Source organism: Ylistrum balloti, unplaced genomic scaffold (genome assembly GCF_031769215.1).
Source record: "Ylistrum balloti isolate Yb309-2 unplaced genomic scaffold, AGI_CSIRO_Ybal_v1 Utg369812, whole genome shotgun sequence".
Classification (NCBI taxonomy): domain Eukaryota; kingdom Metazoa; phylum Mollusca; class Bivalvia; order Pectinida; family Pectinidae; genus Ylistrum; species Ylistrum balloti.
This window is the reverse complement of record NW_026781984.1, coordinates 889308-905746: the sequence shown is the minus strand read 5'-3', so window position 1 is coordinate 905746 and position 16439 is coordinate 889308.

The following is a 16439-nucleotide window of genomic DNA, read 5'->3' as shown; positions in this document are numbered from 1 at the left end:
CTAGACCAACGGACAAAGAAAATCTGAAAAGAATATGTTTTGTTTTTAATATGGTATACAAAACTTAAAGCCCCTCCCTCGTAACCAACTCCATTTTCATGTACATAAATATCTATCTTTCTTTTCCGCTACATCTAATTTAAATTTCTTGGCATCAACATAATTTTATTTAGATAGTCTTATGGACGAATAAGTGGAATTGAAAGAAGAAAACGAACGAATAACGAAAGAATGGAAGGACAAAAAGAGATCGCTCTTAAATGTCTGACATCAAGAAGACGTTTGTTCACACAATGCGTTTGTTTTTGTCAAGCCCGAAAATGTTGACCTATCTGTTCAATAGGAAGAATTATCACAAAAGAAGGGAGGCGTTAAAAATCAATGTTACGTAATTGTTTAAGATTCAGTCTTCTTAAGCAAATTCAATATCTTTATTTATCTGATCTTATTTTATTATTGTCGCTCTGCGTTCTAATGGGGTTTAATGGTTATTTGTTCCTGTGCGTACTGATCTGTTATTCCCGTGCGTACTGATCTGTTATTCCCGTGCGTACTGATCTGTTATTCCTGTGCGTACTGATCTTTTATTCCCGTGCTTACTGATCTGTTATTCCTGTGCGTACTGATCTGTTATTCCCGTGCGTACTGATCTGTTATTCCTGTGCGTACTGATCTGTTATTCCTGTGCGTACTGATCTGTTATTCCCGTGCGTACTGATCTGTTATTCCCGTGCGTACTGATCTGTTATTCCCGTGCGTACTGATCTGTTATTCCTGTGCGTACTGATCTGTTATTCATGTGCGTACTGATCTGTTATTCCCGTGCGTACTGATCTGTTATTCCCGTGAATGTGTTGAGTATTTCTTTACTTAATTGTTCCGGGTATTTCAATTTTTCGTCGTCAAAAGTTGTACAACTTTAGGAATGAAGCTATATGGAGTTTTGTACAATTTAGTTGAATAAGCAAAAAAGTAAGATTGTCGTTGAATATCTAAAAAAAAAACCGATAAAGTGTTTGACTTAGAAATCCTTGCTTGGGAAATTTACCCAAAGGAAAAATTCAAGCTGGAGAACAAGCAGAGGAGGCTACACCGAATGCAGTTAGAAAAATAAGAAAAGACAGCGGTTTTGGATTGACAAATGGTTTACCATAAGACAAACGAAGAACTGAATTGAATCCTATTGTGTGTGTATTAATTTAGTGTTCCGTTTTAAGTTTGAGGTATATTAGATACAGATATCCGTATTTGTTTACACATGTAAACATTCTAAATTTGATCTCTACTGAACAAATATGAAAAGTGTCATACTGTATGTATGTACATAAACTAAGTATAATAACACAAACAAACAAGAAACAACTGAGTCATTCACATTTTTAAAAACTTATTATACATACTTATTATCATTTATTACATATTTACACTTTCGTAAGGAAACGTGATTTTTTGTAAGTATTATACCTTTGTGATAAGAAAATATATGCTTAATATCAATTTTACAAAAAATCTGCAGATTTTTTTGAAAGTGTAAAATCTTAACTAAACAGCGAAGGAAATATAAACATGTCTCTAACCGTTAACCGCTTAACTTGTAAACTATTTTCAGAGTGTCTGTGTTTTATCATTTCTTTCACAATCAAAATATGAGCATTGCCATATAGCAAAATAAAATACACGCATGTTGTGTATAACAGGGGTGTATTTTTCCAAAACTGTCCATTGAGATACTTTCTCATCGAAACGACTTGTTGATCGAAACGACTTGTTCATTGAAACGACTTGTTCATTGAAACGACTTGTTCATTGAAAAGAATTGTTCATCGAAACGACTTGTTCCTTGAAAAGAATTGTTCATCGAAACGATTTGTTCATTGAAAAGAATTGTTCATCGAAACGACTTGTTCCTTGAAAAGACTTGTTCATTGAAACGACTTGTTCATTGAAAAGAATTGTTCATTGAAAAGAATTGTTCATTGAAACGACTTGTTCATTGAAATGACTTGTTCATTGAAACGAATTGTTCATTGAAAAGAATTGTTCATCGAAACGACTTGTTCATTGAAAAGAATTGTTCATCGAAACGACTTGTTCCTTGAAAAGACTTGTTCCTTGAAACGACTTGTTCATTGAAACGACTTGTTCATTGAAACGACTTGTTCATTGAAATGACTTGTTCATTGAAAAGAATTGTTCATTGAAAAGAATTGTTCATTGAAACGACTTGTTCATTGAAATGACTTGTTCATTGAAACGACTTGTTCATTAAAAAGACTTGTTCATTAAAAAGACTTGTCCTGTAAATCAAAACTGAGTACATAAAAGCAATTGTTCAGTTTGAAAAAAAGGTAAATGGATACACGGAGTATACAAAACAAAGAAAAGAGATGTTGAAGCAGACTCCAAAAAATGTCCTTGTTCTCTTCCATTAAGTACAGTATGACAGTTTGTCAAAACTCCAGCAGCAACCCTGTAATACTTTCCGAACGGTTGGAGGTGTAATTTCTGGGTTTTTTTTATACCCTTATATAGTGAGTGGGACATGACTTCGACCCTCAATCAGTCCACATCAATTAGATATCATACCTGTAGTTTTAACCCGTGGACTCACTTAGGGTCATTAAACATTAAACGCTGGTATAAATGGGGTCAACAAACTGTGGTGGACGGTCCCATCTATGAGTTCCATGCAGTTTTCTTACGGCGCGTCACAATTTTACACAACAGTCGTCATTGTATCAAGTTTAGCATAAGGTAAGCAGGTTTGATTCAACTTTTCTAAACGGAAACTGTGTGCAGAGTGAATAAAAACTGAGCACTGCATTGGTGATGTAGGACATCTCGGCTTTGGATCTGCCGAACAAATCGCTGATGTCGCCTATATATCACAGACGCCTTCCCAACTTGCACAGACAATCTATTCCAGAACATACCGTTCTATTTTGTCTGGTACACGTAGTGCATTGAGACAGTGTACACGTAGCTTTTACTGAACCTGTACAAAGAGCGAATTTGTTTGTCTCTTTGTTTCCTTCTTCGTGTCTGTCTTACACGAAAACATTAGCATCTTGGATCATGGTTATAGTGGTATTTTCTTCTTTTATTTTAAGTCAAAAGGCTGGTTAAACACACCACAGATTAATTTATTATAATATATTTTAACAAATCGATTAAAAGTATACGTGGGACTTGTCACACGCGAATTATGATCATTGTAACTAACGCGTGCTTGTACCTCAAAGTTACACGCAGAGGTACACGTAAGCGTTTAGGTTGCTCTCTATTGTATAGGGTTCATCATTAGTGACACCCAAGCAGAAAAGAAGGAAAGAATTCTTTAGAAATAATTCTATAACATTCTGACATCAGATAAAACAAAAACAGAGTGGTTTTGTTCACATCAACTTATTTTGATTTCCAGCAAAACTACAGATGGGTGGTATGTCTATGTTCAGTGAACCCTTAGTAGAAGATACGGAAGAAAAGGATTCCGCAGGAGGTCAGTCTAAATGACCTTCTGTGAAAAGGAAGAGATATAGACTATTAGTACTTTCCCAAGGTCATACGAACTGAGGGCATCGTAGAGGTTATCCACGATAAACAAGAGCGCCTTACAATTATTGGCCACATATCCGATAAACAAGGACGCATTACAATTAGTGGCCACATATCAGATAAACAAGAGCGCCTTACAATTAGTGGCCACATATCCGATAAACAAGGGACGCCTTAAATTAGTGGCCACATATCCTATAAACAAGGGACGCCTTACAATTAGTGGCCACATCTCCGATAAACAAAGGGATGCCTTAAATAGTGGCCACATATCCTATAAACAAAGGATGCCTTACAATTAGTGGCCACATCTCCGATAAACAAAGGGATGCCTTAAATAGTGGCCACATATCCTATAAACAAAGGATGTCATACAATTAGTCGCCACATATCCGATAAACAAGGGACGCCTTAAATAGTGGCCACATATCCTATAAACAAAGGATGCCTTACAATTTATGGCCACATATCCGATAAACAAGGGATGTCATACAATTAGTGGCCACATATCCGATAAACAAGGGACGCCTTAAATTAGTGGCCACATATCCTATAAACAAGGGACGCCTTACAATTAGTGGCCACATCTCCGATAAACAAAGGATGCCATACAATTAGTGGCCACATATCCGATAAACAAGGGATGCCATACAATTAGTGGCCACATCTCCGATATACAAGGGATGCCTTACAATTATTGGCCACATACCGATAAACAAGGGACGCCTTAAATAGTGGCCACATATCCTATAAACAAAGGATGCCTTACAATTAGTGGCCGCATATCCGATAAACAAGGGATGCCATACAATTAGTGGCAACATCTCCGATAAACAAAGGATGCCTTACAATTAGTGGCCACATACCGACAAACAAGGGACGCCTTACAATTAGTGGCCAATATATCCGATAAACAAAGGGATGCCTTACAATTAGCGGCCACATCTCCGATAAACAAAGGGGATGCCTTAAATAGTGGCCACATATCCTATAAACAAAGGATGCCTTACAATTAGTGGCAACATCTCCGATAAACAAGGGACGCCTTACAATTATTGGCCACATATCCTATAAACAAGGGATGCCTTACAATTAGTGGCCACATCTCCGATAAACAAAGGGATGCCTTAAATAGTGGCCACATATCCTATAAACAAAGGATGCCTTACAATTTGTGGCCATATATCCGATAAACAAAGGGATGCCTTAAATAGTGGCCACATATCCTATAAACAAAGGATGCCTTACAATTTGTGGCCATATATCCGATAAACAAAGGGATGCCTTAAATAGTGGCCACATATCCTATAAACAAGGGATGCCATACAATTAGTGGCCACATCTCCGATAAACAAGGGATGCCTTACAATTAGTGGCCACATACCGATAAAGTAGGGATGCCTTACAATTAGTTGCCACATATCCGATAAACAAAGGGATGCCTTAAATACTGGCCACATATCCTATAAACAAGGGATGCCTTACAATTAGTGGCCGCATATCCGATAAACAAGGGATGCCATACAATTAGTGGCCACATCTCCGATAAACAAGGGATGTCTTACAATTAGTGGCCTGTTACGATCTGAAGTGAGGAACGTGTATAAAAAAACATATTCTTTCTTAACAATGCTTGTGTTGTTACTACATAATGTTTATACTTTCAGAATAAATTTTATTTATGGGCTGGGTAACATAGCAATTTACTATATTTTAGTTCGTTATATGAAGACATGAAGAAGATATGGTAAAGAGATTTACAAAAAGACGCAGAAGTACACTTTTGGTCAATTTGGGGTTGAACGTGTATGATCAACATGTGTTTTTTTCTGTTACGATCAAAAGTTTCAGTTACAAATTTAGTTACAGTTTTAGTTACAAATTTAGTTACAGTTTTTGTTACAGGCTTAGTTATAACTTTAGTTCTAGTTTTCTCTAGTAAAAACGCGCCAACATTACTACGTCATGTTCAAATTTGTGGATGGATCATTTCTCGTGTTAAATGCCGGAAGTGTAGTCAACAGATCATTGATTTTGTAAGAGCCAAACTCCTCTAGACTTGTACGACAAGAGCGGAAGCCGTCTAGTCATGCCATTTACTGAAATAAGATATCGTCTACACTGAAATATATCCGGAATAAACAATAGAATGAAACACTGTAATTTCCTGTGAAAGGAAAATTATAAGACATGTTATGCTTGGCTACAAACTGCCTGAGAACCATTCCAATGTGTCGATATGTGACTTACGTGGCCTCGGCGCTAATGGCTTCCTCTCATGGTGAATGCGTTCTCTTTTTAAGAGTCAGACGGGCCGATTTAAGGCTTATACTAATGGGTCTGAGCTATACTGAAGGACGTTTATTATCAAAGATAAGGTTGAGTGTCTTCTATATATCAACATTTCTGTATTTTTGTTCAGAGGGCGCAAAAAGACACCTGCTACATTTCATGCTGCACTTTAATCAACATATGACGTCAACAGTGCCGTGGCGTCATAGACAATATAAAGTAAGAATGGCTCGTGTCAGTTTATTCTCGACGCCTCGGGGCTACCAAATTTAAACGTTCATATTTTTCTGTCTTCTTCTGAAAATACTCTCTCTATTATGCATGTTCGTTGTTAACCGAACAGTTTGGTGATGGGGTGACTAATAGTGCCAGCGTCTGCTCTGATCAACATTGTTTAACAGAATCGTCCATTCCACCGACGAGTTCTCCCAGTAAAGAATAGATTATTTATCATGAAAGCATAAAACACCAAGAAATGTCTGAGAGGGCCTAACGGCGGCGCACTGGATATCACCAAAAAATGGTCTCGTTTTATCAACAAAGGAGGGGCCACGGTGGCGGAGTCGTTGTGGTGTCTGACCTCTCGGTCGCGGGTTCGAATCTTACTCGGGGCAGTCGCCAGTTACTGACCGCAGGTGGATTGTTTTTCTTTAGCAAATCGGGTTTTGCTCCACTATCCACACCTGTACCGTCCTTAAATGAAACTCGATGTTAATAGGACGTAGAGCACCCATAAACCATACAAGGTTATCAACAGGTAAGGTTTGGTGTCGCCTTTTTAGCGCTGGTTGTCATGTGACACTCTAAAGTTTCGAATGACGACAGCTTTTGGTGATGTAATGAGCCGTGATAACGTAAGCGCAAAGAAATTGGAGAATAAGAAAATGGCGTCTGACGTGACGTGGGATGTTGACGCAGTAAGGTCTGAATGCTACGAAGTAGTTTTTATTTCCTTTAAGGTTAAAATGTATTGCTAAATGTATTTCAGTGTTGTAATAGGACAGATATTAAAGCTCTGTGTGATATTAACTTTAATCTTTTTGTCACATTTCTTTCATAGAAAACGTTTTAATTAACACGTTTTTTCAATTAAATTCACAGATTCGGTAGACCAGCTGTACATGTTTCAACTAACAGTGAAGAATATTAGAAGGAATGACCTGACAATTCTTAATTACTTTTATAATATTTTAAATTAATATACATGTATCTTAGTTTCATTACCTACATAATTATTTAGCCCGTTAGGAGATGTTGATGTAGCACGTGATGAGATGTTGATTTAGCACGTGATGAGATGTTGATGTAGCACGTGATGAGATGTTGATTTAGCACGTGATGAGATGTTGATTTAGCACGTGATGAGATGTCGATTTAGCACGTGATGAAATGTTGATGTAGCACGTGATGAGATGTTGATTAAGCCCGTTAGGAGATGTTGATGTAGCACGTGATGAGATGTTGATTTAGCACGTGATGAAATGTTTATTTAGCACGTGATGAGATGTTGATTTAGCACGTGATGAAATGTTGATATAGCACGTGATGAGATGTTGATGTAGCACATGATGAAATGTCTATTTAGCACGTGATGAGATATTGATTTAGCACGTGATGAAATGTTTATTTAGCACATAACGTGTGAGTGATGTCATGATGAACTGCCTGGTAATTACAAATTGAAGTTCTAGTCGCCAATTGCGAATCAGAAACATGTTATGTGAGAAAACATGAAGGGATGAGTTGTGTACTGTGTATTATGTTAGAGAAGTCATGGAAAATAAAACGATACTTGTGGGATAAGAGTGATTTACGAACAAACACCGCCAGCGATAAAATGTTGACTGGTTTCCAGACAGCCTTAAACACGAATCCCAACACGAGATTTGTTATTGTCGTATTTCAGGCATACACGTCTAGCAAATATATTCTGTCTGATAGTAAACGGACATTCGATTCAATAAAATGTCTAGAGTGTGTATTGTCAGGGGATAAAACACCTCGTCCATGTTTAGGTATAAATTTTCCACATCAACCGCTAACAGTATAGACATAGTGTTTACAAAGGTTTGTCAGATAGTAGAGATTTTTATAGTTTTTTCTGTTATTGATCTATTTCATCCCTTTTCCAAATTATTTGTTTACTTATATATATATGTTTGCGCTTTTGTTTTGTATCGCTTTCTTATAAAGTGTCCTCTCCTGTTTTTTCTTTTTAGTATTAACTTCTCCCAGATAGTTGACTCTACTCACTCTCTGTATAATTTGTTAATTGTTTTGTATTATTTTTGTGTTCAACTGATTTGCCTTGAGGAAAACGATACTGACACGGAAGGTACTTCGAGTGATGTTTCCACCAAACATCGTACTTAACAGCCCTGACAATCCGATACTGATGCTTTTAGATGGGCGTTGTATCGTGTTATGCATGTTTGTTGACGAAAGTGTCAGTGGATGTTATTTGCTGGAAGGGAACCCGATAATTTTTTGCGTCGTTTCCATTGCTGTGATTGTCGAAAAGCTGTGATTCATTACAACAGAGGAACTGTCTCCAGCTTCGAAATAAAAACGACTCGGGGAAAAAAGTAGGTCGTTTCCACGCGTAGGAATACAATGCTCACGGAATTAACCAATCACAACACAGATAGGTTATATATAGTTAGAAATCACTCGTATGTAATGACAAAACATGTAATGACTTAACTAAATGGCAATACACGCTGGGGATATGATAGAAAATCTAGATTAACGATAATCCCTCTCTATACAATGTTGGTCTCTGTTTTGTTTCGGAAACGAGCGTCATGTAACAATGCCTATGTAGGAACCGACAGCCAATCACCTTCCGCTGGGTCATATTACACACTGATAACCGAGTAGTTATACAAAGTCTGACGTTGATCCTAGGTATACTGTGAAGTCACAGGCCAAGGATATACATTTACTGATAAGGTCTACAAGATTCATTCACTTTTTATAAAAACCGAAGAATTCCGCGGATTCATTTTCCATCCCTTATCAAGAGGTTTGACGCGTAATGGAGTCGGCTCGCACGAAAAGAAAAACCTGTTTCCTGGCCAAATGTAACCTGTTTACTCAGTTTCGTTTCGCGTGGTGTTTGGACAAACACGTGTGATACAACCTGTTCTTACTTAAACACATTTCATCGTTCAACATGTACGCATTCTTCAAAAGGACGTTCCGCATAGGTTGAAGGGAGGTAACTCTGTCAGATCTAGACATATCGGAAGGTGTGGTGTATGAAACATAATTTAGTGCAAAATGACGTCATATATAAAATAACACCATATCGATTTAAATTCGACGTTTAGCATGCCAAGGAGGCGATTCAGCCAAGCTGAAGAATTGCACAATGGCGAGTCAAATCTTAATGCCACGGTGAATTCATTTCAAAATGGTTTCAAATCATGTTGAAATATGCAAATCATTAAAATATCAGCAAAAAATTTCTTTTCATAATTTTGAAAGAGTTTAATCTTAATGAGACAAAAATGTTGATTTAACCTGTGAGGACCATTTGATGTTATACGATGCATCAGTATGCAAATATAGTTAAACGGTTCTTAAGTTATAATATATCGAAATCCAGATATTGTGAATAATATGTTTTGTTAATGTTGTGATCCGGTGACATATCATATCATACAGTAACAATGGTACAGTAATAATGGTATAGTAACAGTGGTATAGTAACAGTGGTATAGTAACAGTAGTATAGTAATAGTGGTATAGTAACAGTAGTATAGTAACAGTGGTATAGTAACAGTGGTATAGTAACAGTGGTATAGTAACAGTAGTATAGTAACAGTAGTATAGTAACAGTGGTATAGTAACAGTGGTATAGTAACAGTGGTACAGTAACAGTGCTATAGTAACAGTGGTATAGTAACAGTAGCACAGTAACAGTGTTACAGTAACAGTAGCACAGTAACACTGTTACAGTAACAGTAGCACAGTAACAGTGGTACAGTAACAATGGTACAGTAACAGTGATATAGTAACAGTGGTATAGTAACAGTGGTATAGTAACTGTGGTATAGTAACAGTGGTATAGTAACAGTGGTATAGTAACAGTAGTATAATAACAGTGGTACAGTAACAGTGGAATAGTAACATTCGTATAGTAACAGTGGTATAATAACATTGGTATAAAAACAGTAATATAGTTACAGTGGTATAGTAACAGTTGAATAGTTGTAACAGTGGTACAGTAACAGTGGTATAGTGACAATGATATAATAACAGTGATATAGTAACAGTGGTGCAGTAACAGTGGGTCAGTAACAGTGGAATAGTAACAGTGGTATAGTAACAGTGATATAGTAACAGTGGTATAGTAACAGTGGTACAGTAACAGTGGTTTAGTAACAGTAGTACAGTAACAGTGATTTAGTAACAGTGGTACAGTAACAGTGGTACAGTAACAGTAGTACAGTGTCAATGATATAGTAGCAGTGGTAAAGTACCAGTAATATAGTAACAGTGCTATAGTAACAGTGGTACAGTAACAGTGGTACAGTAACAGTGGTATAGTAACAGTGGTACAGTGACAGTGGTATAGTAACAGTGGTATAGTAACAGTGGTATAGTAACAGTAGTACAGTAACAGTGGTATAGTAACAGTGGTATAGTAACAGTGGTACAGTAACAGTGGTATAGTAACAGTAGCACAGTAACAGTAGTACAGTAACAGTGGTATAGTAACAGTGGTATAGTAATAGTGGTATAGTAACAGTGGTATAGTAACAGTGGTTTAGTAACAGTAGTACAGTAACAGTGATTTAGTAACAGTGGTACAGTAACAGTGGTACAGTAACAGTAGCACAGTAACAGTGGTACAGTAACAGTGGTACAGTGTCAATGATATAGTAGCAGTGGTATTGTACCAGTGGTACAGTGACAGTGATATAGTAACAGTGATACAGTAACAGTGGTATAGTAACAGTGGTACAGTAACAGTGGTTTAGTAACAGTAGTACAGTAACAGTGATTTAGTAACAGTAGTACAGTAACAGTGATTTAGTAACAGTGGTACAGTAACAGTGGTACAGTAACAGTAGCACAGTAACAGTGGTACAGTAACAGTGGTATAGTAACAGTAGTACAGTAACAGTGGTACAGTAACAGTGGTATAGTAACAGTGGTATAGTAATAGTGGTATAGTAACAGTAGTACAGTAACAGTGGTATAGAAACAGTCGTATACTAATAGTGGTATAGTAACAGTGGTATAGTAATAGTGGTATAGTAACAGTGGTATAGTAACAGTAGTACAGTAACAGTGGTATAGAAACAGTCGTATACTAATAGTGGTATAGTAACAGTGGTATAGTAATAGTGGTATAGTAACAGTGGTATAGTAACAGTAGTATAATAACAGTGGTACAGTAACAGTGGAATAGTAACATTCGTATAGCAACAGTGGTATAATAACATTGGTATAAAAACAGTGATTTAGTTACAGTGGTATAGTAACAGTTGTATAGTTGTAACAGTGGTACAGTAACAGTGGTATAGTCACAGTGGTACAGTAACAGTGGTACAGTAACAGTGGAATAGTAACAGTGGTACAGTAACAGTTATATAGTAACAGTGGTATAGTAACAGTGGTTTAGTAACAGTGGTACAGTAACAGTGATTTAGTAACAGTGGTACAGTAACAGTGGTACAGTGTCAATGATATAGTAACAGTAGTACAGTAACAGTGGTATAGTAACAGTGCTATAGTAACAGTGGTATAGTAACAGTGGTACAGTGACAGTGGTATAGTAACAGTAATACAGTGACAGTGATACAGTAAGAGTGATATAGTAACAGTGATGTAGTAACAGTGGTATATTAACAGTGGTACAGTAACAGTGATGTAGTAACAGTGGTACAATAACAGTCGAAAAGTAATAGTAGTACAGTAACACTGGTACAGTATCATTGGTATAGTAACAGTGATATAGTAACAGTTGTATAGTAACAGTGGTATAGTAACAGTGGTACAGTAACAGTGATATAGTAACAGTGGTACAGTAACAGTAGTACAGTAACAGTGGTACAGTAACAGTAGTATAGTAACAGTGGTATAGTAACAGTGGTATAGTAACTGTGGTATAGTAACAGTGATACAGTAACAGTGATATAGTAACAGTGGTATAGTAACAGTGGTATAGTAGCAGTGGTACAGTAACATGGTATAGTAACATTGGTATAGTAACAGTAGTACAGTAACAGTGGTACAGTAACAGTGGTACAGTAATAGTGATACAGTAACAGTGGTACAGTAATAGTGATACAGTAACAGTAGTACAGTAACAGTGGTACAGTAACATGGTATAGTAACATTGGTATAGTAACAGTAGTACAGTAACAGTGGTACAGTAACAGTGGTACAGTAATAGTGATACAGTAACAGTGGTACAGTAATAGTGATACAGTAACAGTAGTACAGTAACAGTGGTACAGTAACAGTGGTATAGTAACAGAAGTATAGTAACAGTAGTATAATAATAGTGGTACAGTAACAGTGGAATAGTAACATTCGTATAGTAACAGTGGTATAATAACATTGGTATAAAAACAGTGATATAGTTACAGTGGTATAGTAACAGTTGTATAGTTGTAACAGTGGTACAGTAACAGTGGTGTAGTCACAGTGGTACAGTAACAGTGGTACAGTAACAGTGGAATAGTAACAGTTGTATAGTAACATTGATATAATAACAGTGATATAGTAACAGTGGTGCAGTAACAGTGGGGCAGTAACAGTGGAATAGTAACAGTGGTACAGTAACAGTGGTATAGTAACAGTGGTACAGTAACAGTGGTACAGTAACAGTGGTACAGTAACAGTAGCACAGTAACAGTGGTACAGTAACAGTGGTATAGTAACAGTGGTACAGTAACAGTGGTATATTACCTAACAGTGGTATAGTGGTAAAATAGTAGTAGTATATGTAAAGTACAGTAACAGATATATTATACAGTGGTATAGTTGGTAAATAGTGGTATAGTAACAGTTATAGTAACAGTAGTACAGTAACAGTGGTACAGTAACAGTGGTTAGTAACAGTGGTATAGTAATAGTGGTATAGTAACAGTGGTATAATAACATTATAGTATAATAACAGTGGTATAGTACAGTGGTATAGTAACAGTTGTAACAGTGGTAGGTTGTATATACAGTTATAGTAACAGTGGTACAGTAACAGTGGTGGTACAGTAACAGTTGTAACAGCGCGTATAGTTCAGTGGTATAGTAATAGTGGTACAGTAACAGTGTTGTACAGTAACAGTGGTACAGTAACAGTGGTAATAGTAACAGTTGTATAGTAACATTGATATAATAACAGTGATATAGTAACAGTGGTGCAGTAACAGTGGGGCAGTAACAGTGGAATAGTAACAGTGGTACAGTAACAGTGGTATAGTAACAGTGGTACAGTAACAGTGGTATAATAACAGTGATATAGTAACAGTTGCATAGTATCAGTGGTACAGAAGATATCATATGTCAACCATAATTATGCAATCCATTTTTTGGTCAGTTTTGCTGTTATCATTTTGAAGCTTAAATGACTACAGAAACAGTATATAGATGATGTCACAGATACAAATATGAAAGTTGTTGGTATCCGGAAACAGTTTACAATTTTCCATGTTAGAATATTTTCACAATATTGAGATGTTAATCTATTACTTTGACATTATATTCAAGGTAATGTAAACACCAAATAACAGTATACTTCATACATTATATAATCATATTAATTGTGTACACAGATGTGCCACCATTTTGTCAACCGAGCACATAAACGTGAATTGTATTTTTATCGGAACTTACAGTAGTGGTACAGTTTAATATAGTAACAGTTTTTGGTAGTAACATTCGTATAGTAACAGTGATATAGCAGTGTATAATCCTGGATATCATATTGATATAATAACAGTGATATACAAATGGGGCACAGTGCAGTGGTACTCGCCAGTGATACAGTGCCTGTGATACAATATTATTTTTTAAACATTGAAATATCACGTTATTTAAACGAAATATCAATTTTTATATGCCGGTTGACAAATCCGAGGTCCACGGTCATTAAAAATACACAATATTTTCATCCATGAAACTTGGCTCAAGATTATTACAAATGTTATGTTAATTACTAAAATATGGCTTATGTCAATGCTATTCCATATTGAAAGGTGAACTGTTCAGAAACTGAAGAAAACTCCCCTCTGGGAAAGATGATGGATTTGTGGGCAACAAATCATGTCTTCAGCCTTCTAACACCAGAAATGAAAAAGGAGAAAATAGTCTTCATTTTAGCGTCTCCAAAAGGACGGCATCACGTACCATTTTAGGGCGTATGACCGTCCCAAAACTAGGGATAATTATACTGTTGTTTTTAAAGCTGGAGACAATAACGAATTTAGAGATCTATTTGAAACGTGGCACTCAGATTTACGCAGTAATAAAGTAGTATTTTATACTGCCATTTACACTGCATGCAGCAACAAGAAGGGGTGTGTAGCATACAGCCTTGGCTGAATACAGTTCAAGTTCATTGTGTCCCCACAATTTTTTTCAAGTGAAGGGTTTTACAGAAAAAAGCTTGTAAATGTTGACAGTTTGTCCCGATGTGTTCCGATAGAAATCGGGCAACGTATGCAGTAAGTAAGTAAACTCCCAAATATTGTGGAGCTTGAATAAAAAATGTTTGAGAGGTCTGTAGGTAGCAAGCTAGTTTTTTTTTTTTTTTTTTTAAATTGGTCATAATTTTCAGTAGAAATGCTTAATACAATACTGTAAAGCAATTTTCATGGCTACTAACTTTTACGTTTTCCCAATGAAATGAAGTCATATTTCATGCAATAGAAAACTGTCCGGAAACGGACGATACTTAATTTTTTTCCTGAATGTTATCTGACACAGATGTGCCACGAATCCGAGCAGTCTGTATTGTTTATCGGAACTTACCTTGCGTGAATTCTGTCTGTATAGCAATAATATTAATTCATCCATGAATGAAACAAATGTTTGAACATTAATTACCGTTAATTTGTATGACATTCAATTCAATAATTGACAATTTTTGGCAATTAATGAGCTATAATTGTGATCTTTTAGTCTCTAAGGGAACATTTTTCAACACACATTATGCATACAACAGACCACTCTGTTTTTGTGGTAACAGTGGACTGCATATTACACATGTAAGCATTGAACTTCAGCACTGTACATCACTTGACGCTAAGAAAACAATGACAAAATGTACGAACCACAAATAAAATATTCAATCTTGCTCAACATATAATGTTCTAATCACTAACAATTAATCTAGATGGCTGATGCACAATATATAACCATACATGAAGTGCCCCCTGCTCCACCCTATATTTCCCCACCACAGACCTATTGTTTTGTTATTTATGTGTTAATATGATTGAATCGAGGTGAATTGCAAATTAATTGGTGAAAAAAGCTAAATATTAAGGAAATAGTGAAATGCTTCACTTTACCATGGCCATGGTGATATAAACACGGTTCAATTTAATCATGGACTTCACTTTACCATACTACATCTAGTCAACCAACATAAATCCCTGGTTAAGTGGTGACGTCTGCTAACAGGAATCCCTGGTCTGTTGGTGACGTCTGCTAACAGGAATCCCTGGTCTATTGGTGACGTCTGCTAACAGAAATCCCTGGTCTAGTGGTTACGTCTGCTAACAGGAATCCCTGGTCTAGTGGTTACGTCTGCTAACAGGAATCCCTGGTCTAGTGGTTATGTCTGCTAACAGGAATCCCTGGTCTAGTGGTGACGTCTGCTAACAGGAATCCCTGGTCTAGTGGTAGTGTCTGCTAACAGGAATCCCTGGTCTACTGGTAACGTCTGCCAACAGGAATCCCTGGTCTACTGGTAACGTCTGCCAACAGGAATCCCTGGTCTAGTGGTAACGTCTGTTAACAGGAATCCCTCGTATACGGTTAACTTGAATATATGTTTTAATGTTAAAGTCTGTTAAGTGGAATCTCTGATTTAGAGTCAATATCTGTTAACTGAAATCACTGGTAAAGTGTTAACATCTGTTGACTCGAATCCCCGGTTTAGTGTTTAACATCTGTTAATTGAAATTTCTGGTTTAGTGTTAACATCAGTTAAATGAAATCTCTGGTTTAGTGTTTAACATCTGTTAATTGAAATCTCTGGTTTAGTGTTAACATCAGTTAAATGAAATTTCTGGTTTAGTGTTAACATCAGTTAAATGAAATCCTCGGTTTAGTGTTTAACATCTGTTGACTCGAATCCCCGGTTTAGTGTTAACATCTGTTAATTGAAATCTCTGGTTTAGTGTTAACATCAGTTAAATGAAATCTCTGGTTTAGTGTAAACATCAGTTAAATGAAATCTCTGGTTTAGTGTAAACATCAGTTAAATGAAATCTCTGGTTTAGTGTTAACATCTGTGAACTGGAATCCCGGATCTTGTGGTGTCACCTTTTAGCAATTATCCTTGCTATGAGTTATATATTTGGTTATTGAAATCCGCTAGATTTCCGCTTGAGTGCATGTATAAGAGT